The sequence below is a fragment of the Cicer arietinum genome, chromosome 6, assembly GCF_000331145.2.
Source record: "Cicer arietinum cultivar CDC Frontier isolate Library 1 chromosome 6, Cicar.CDCFrontier_v2.0, whole genome shotgun sequence".
Taxonomy (NCBI): Eukaryota; Viridiplantae; Streptophyta; class Magnoliopsida; order Fabales; family Fabaceae; genus Cicer; species Cicer arietinum.
This window is the reverse complement of record NC_021165.2, coordinates 10,077,639-10,083,753: the sequence shown is the minus strand read 5'-3', so window position 1 is coordinate 10,083,753 and position 6,115 is coordinate 10,077,639. Positions and strand designations below refer to the sequence as shown.

Here is a 6,115-nt window from a genome sequence, read left to right as displayed (position 1 = left end):
GGTATTTTCTAATTCATGAGAGTGGTATCAAGAATCAATAATGTTTAGTCTTATTATGGTTCAAGTAAATGGATTTAGATTTGATCATACTCATTACTTTAGAGGAAACCCAACAAGTGAGTAATTTTATTAGTTTTTCAAATATTCATCACTTCACTTAGCATTCTTTGATGTAATTAAATAACTCATAGTAGAGATAAAACTAAAAGTTATTAGTTTAATGTAATTTTTTGATGAAAACGAAATTAGTTTCAATGTTATTACCATACCATCCATGTCTTTATTATTAGTTGAATATATTTATTGGAATTGCTATTCTCAAGTATAATAGGCTCGCATATACAAAACTTGTTCGTAGTGAAATCTTACTTTCTCATGTTTATTACAAAGCTACAATCGATTAATAAAATAACTACACAGTTTCTATGCCTTTATTCTCAAGGAAGGAATCATGAAAAAAGTTATCATAAACGTGGAGATAATATTGATGTAACTATGCATATTCTTCTTTGAAAAAGAATCTTAAAAATATAATAAGTTTTAACCAAACAAACTATTGAAAAAGATCACCCGAAAATAGGATTTTTTACCAATATATCTCTTTTTTTAAAATTTTGAACTAAAATACGCTCTTTTGTAATTTATATATTAAAATGCCCTACTTTTTTGAGCTATTTGGAGGTCGTGGCCTGGGGATGCGACCAGAAGACTATTTTTTTTCTCCTAGTAGGAGGTCGCTGGCTAGGGATGCGACCTCCCAAAGGGTTCCAAAAAAAAATTTAATTCGTTTTCAGTTTTATTTAATTGTTAATATTTAATAAATAATAAAATCAATAAATAATTATATTAAATAATATATTAATAAATAATAATAATAATAATAAAAATACATTAATAAATAATATATTAATAAATAATAATAACAATAATAATAATTATTAATTATTATTATTATTGTTATTATTATTAAAAACTGTTATAAATAAAAATAATTAAAATTAAAATAGTAAATTAATATTATTAAAAGTAATTAAAATTAAAAATAGTAAATTATATTATAAATTTAAAAGAAAATACATTAATAAAAAAAATACATTAATAACATGAAATAAAATACATTAAATTAACGGAAAAAAATACATCTTATTGATGTCCACATAAATGACCTCCAATTCCATATCTAGGATTTCGTCGAACTCGTCCAACCCTCTCAATGAGTTGAGATTGATGTCCACCTAAATGACCTCCAATTCCATATCTAGGATTTCGAACTCGTCTAGCCCTCTGAATGAGTTGAGGTTCTTCCGGTTATATAAATTTACCATTTTAAAAAATCTGTAATTGGTTGGGCAATTTATGATTAATCAATTTGTTAAAATTAATTTGATACTTACCAAATTTGCTATTTACCAAATTGGACAATTTGCGATTAATCAATATGTTACCAAATTGGACAATTTGCGATTAATCAAATAAAATACAATAACATAAAATCAAATCAAATCAAATACAATACAATACAATAAAATAAAATCAAACCAAATTTTATTTTTATCATGGAACTATCAACGAATCATAGAGCTGAAATCCAATATATTAAAGTATTTGTAAGTTTATTGTATTTTGTTTTATGTTATTTGATTTGATTTGATTTTGTGTTATTGTATTTTATTTGATTAATCGCAAATTGTCTAATTTGGTAAGTATCAAATTAATTTTAATAAATTGATTAATCATAAATTGTCCAACCAATTACAGATTTTTTTAAAATGGTAAATTTATATAACCGGAAGAACCTCAACTCGTTCAGAGGGCTAGATGAGTTCGACGAAATCCTAGATGTGGAATTAGAGATCAAGGTGGACATCAATAAGATGTATTTTTTTTCGTTAATTTAATGTATTTTGTTTCATGTTATTAATGTAATTTTTTATATTAAATGTATTTTCTTTTAAATTTATAATATAATTTACTGTTTTTAATTTTAATTACTTTTAATAATAATAATATTAATTTACTATTTTAATTAATTTTAATTATTTTTAATTATAACAGTTTTTAATAATAATAACAATAATTATTATTAATAATTATTATTATTGTTATTATTATTTATTAATATATTATTATTATTATTTATTAATGTATTATTTAATATAATTATTTATTAATTTTATTATTTATTAAAACTGAAAATAAATTAATTTTTTTTTTAAAATCCTTTGGGAGGTCGCATCCCCAGCTAGCGATCTCCTACTAGGGGAAAAAATGTTCCTTTAGTTGGTCGCTCCCCCGGGCCACGATCTCCAAGTAGCCCCAAAAAGTAGGACATTTTAGTATATAAATTACAAAATGGGGTATTTTGGTTCAAAATTTAAAAAAAGAGGATATATTGGTAAAAAATCCCCGAAAATACAATTCCCATTATTATTTCTTTAAAAAAATTATATATAAAATTAAATTTTTCAACCATAAAACAAATTAGTTGTATTATCTTTCTAGACTTCAACTCTAATTTTATCCACATAAATAAAAGGCTAAATTACATATGTGGTCCTTTAACTTAATTTCAGGTAACGTTTTAGTCATTTATCTTTTTTTTTTCCCAACTTAGTCCTTTATTTTAATTTTAAATGACAATTTGATATTTTATGTTTTAAAATTTCAACAACGTTATCCTTTTTTAAACAAAAATTCAAAAAAAAAATTCAATCAAAACTCATAAAATTAATTAAATTCTTCAATATAATACAAATTTCATCAAATCCGTAATGCAAATCTTCAAATAAACTCATATTTTCATACTTTATTTGATATTATTAGGAATAAAAGACTAAATCGGGAAAGAAAAAGATAAGGGACTAAAACGTTACCTGAAATTAAGTTAAGGGATCACGAATGTAATTTACCCTAAATAAAATTATGTCCATGTATCAGAAAAGTATATATAGCTCAAATTGTGAGCTTAATGTAGTAAAACTTTACCAAATAATTTAACTCAACTAGTTGGGTTAAAAAAAAAAACTCAACTAGTTTAATTATTTTTCTTTAAAAAACAAAAACTAGTTTAAATATTTTGAAGTTTGGCATTTTTTAAATACTACAGGTAGAGTTGTGAAAAAAATATGGTTATAAGACTCAAAACCGAATTTAAATTCATTTTAAATATCTAATTAAAATAATATGGTTATAGTTCGGTTTATTTATCAACCGGTTGGATACTCACTTATGTTTTATATGTAGATTTGGTTTTTATCCATTCAACAACCCAAAATCCTAAATCTCCAAAACTCAAAAACGATTCTGATTTTTCCATCACCCCACCAACCGACCTTCTACCTTTCAGTAGTGTTTTCCGATAATTAATAAATTAAGATATTTAATATTTATTGAGTAAGACTAAAATACGATAGACTAAATATTTTAAAAATAATTTCTTAAATTACTAATTTTTAAAGGATGATTTTTTAAAAAAAATATTATATTAATATATTACGTTGAAAATATATTGAGATTTAAATATTGTTCAACCTTAACTTAATTATAAATAATCAAGACAAAAATTAATATATTAAATTTATTAGATATTTTAAATTTACTAAACTTTCAAACACGCCTATTTCTACTAAGTGAGTACAAGAATGGTGATTGTTGAAGTCTAAAAGCTTTATAGTAGGTTACTGATTAATAAACTGTCATAATTTGCTTTCCATTTTGATTCATTCAACTCAACTATAATTCTAAACATCTTTATTTGATGCATCAACCACAAATGTTTAAGATCACTATTGAAGGTTAGTAAAAATTTCTCATAATGTGTTGTCATCACTGGTGACAAATACATGATACATCAGTCATAATTTGAACAGAAGAAAGAATGAATATTTACCAGCAATTGGTGACAAATTGAATTTTGGTGAAGAAACTCCAGCTGCAATACTTGCAGCATCCAAAAGAGTGCCATCATATTTGAACTCAATACAGTGATAAGGGTTTGAATGTATCACAAATCCATAATCAAGAAGGAAAAGATCATTGCTTAAACATCCACAACAAAGTAATAAAGGGTCATCTTCTTTTATTGCTTTCTCAACCACAATCTAAGGCAAAGATTGAATTACACAACAAAGATAAATCAATATTTGATTCTAAAAAGCTGAATTTGTTATGTGTGTGTATCTAGGAAAGCGGTCATGCAGGAAATAGTATAAGAAAACCTGCCTTCACCCACATCTTAGTGCTACCAGTCTCTTGTTCCTGAACAATTCTAGCATTTGGATTGAAACTATGATTACACATGTCAATTAGAGGGAGCATCATGGGTATGTCAAAGTTCATCCCATTTTATTGCTTGTTACCATGTAACTGGAATGCTCTAGATGAGACTGATGACATTGCCCATCCAAGAGACGACGCATCGACTTCTTGGCCACCAAAAGGATGCTTATCTGGTGCAAGACCAACTAATGCACACTTGACTTGTTGCTCAAAATTAAGAAGAAACTGACATCTTTTGTTTACCTGTCTCGTGATTCATGAATTTGAAAAAAAAATTAGTTGCCATACTGCATGTTTGCAAACCATTCAAAATAATTACAAATAGATACTGAGATAGACAATTGTACCTTCTGGTGTTGGTTTCAGATGTTAGGTATCTTATTACTATTTCAAATGTTTTAAAGAGACAAGTTGCTCATTGCTCTTGTGAGGACTGAAAGCATAGTTGTCAATTTTAGATAGAGGCCGAAAGAGGACAAATTCGAAATTGGAAAAGATAACCATTTTCTGAACAATTTTTGGATAAATTACATAATTAATACTATAAACAACTAATCACATAGTTGAAAACCCCTAACATGATTTAACCCAAATTTTACCACTGATTTTTACAGTGATTATTGTTTCTTCTGCTCTCCTATTTCTCTATTTGCTTTAAGCTAATCAGCTCTAATCAAAGGCTATCTCTCTCATCTCCCCAATAGCAAAGTGAAAATAGATGTATTGCTCATAGTTCAACAGGTTCATGATTATGCACAATGCATGGTATACTTAGTACTAGATTTATTTGAGTTTATTTACGGACATAAACACTTATGAGATTGTTCGTGAACACAATTTATGACATGTACATAAACTATTTTTAGCTTATTTTCACAAGCTCACAGGGATAGCTTGTGAAAATAATTTGACTATATTTTATCTTTTATTATAGAAATAGCTATTACGTAAGCACTTAAATAATAAGTGATTATATGTTATAAGATTAAATTCTTAATTAAGTTATTTATCCAATCACAACAATATTTTGATTTCTCTCATCAAAATGAAAAAGTACAAAATATATTTTTCTATACTATTTCATAAAAATTCAGTCCTAAACGGTTAACTATAAACTGTACCTGGTGAAGAAGAAGAACATACTGCAAATTCTTAAAATCTTCCCCAGGAAAGAAAATAGGAACAATGTAAGACTGTGGAAGATTACTTATATACGGCCACCAAAAAGATCCAAGTTTGGCCCTTTCACGAAGAAACTTCAAACCTAGTTTCATTGCCCATAGTTCATTTGCCAAATGCTACCACAAGATCCAATCAATTCAACTTGTTGAAATTCAAACAGTACAAATTAAGTTAATAATGAAATTAAAAATAGAGAAATGAAACTTACCGGGAACGTGGTTGGTGAATTGAAGTAGGAGAGAGTCGGAATCGGTGAAGTGTAAAGGAATGTGTTGAGGTAGAACAATTAGGTCAATGCCGATTGGGATTTCTTGGTAAATGATTAACCCGAGACCGTTGGAAGTGTCGAATTGTGATATCCCTAAATTTAGCTACAATTGTCTATCTCGGTATCTATTTGTAATTATTTTGGCGTGTTTGCGGGAGGAGTGTTTGGCAGCATCGAGAAGTAGAGAACTCATTTTGAGAGTGCGATCGATGAGATCAGAGTCGGCAGGCATAGATTGTAGAAGATTCTCGAAGTAGAGATTGAGGGAGAGAGAAGGAAGGTCAGATAAGGAGAGGAATTCATCGAGGAGATACTCGACTTCCATTTTAGACAGCTGAAAGATGACGGACAAAGAACGGCTTCACGTTAGGGCTTGTTTTTTAAGAC

General features: G+C 27.3%; 1 long non-coding RNA gene across 3 annotated transcripts; it reads right to left on the bottom strand.

Moving 5' to 3' along the window:
• Window positions 1–4,057: 4,057 nt before the first annotated feature.
• Window positions 4,058–6,115, bottom strand: LOC101488334 (uncharacterized). 3 transcript variants are annotated; one of them, XR_012163383.1, is made up of 4 exons: window positions 5,669–6,115; window positions 5,400–5,576; window positions 4,626–4,711; window positions 4,058–4,521 (listed from the first exon to the last, which is right to left on the bottom strand). It is a non-coding gene; the product is annotated as an uncharacterized lncRNA (long non-coding RNA). The 3 variants fall into 3 exon arrangements; XR_012163382.1 differs by having other exon boundaries at window positions 4,058–4,711; XR_012163381.1 differs by having other exon boundaries at window positions 4,058–5,576.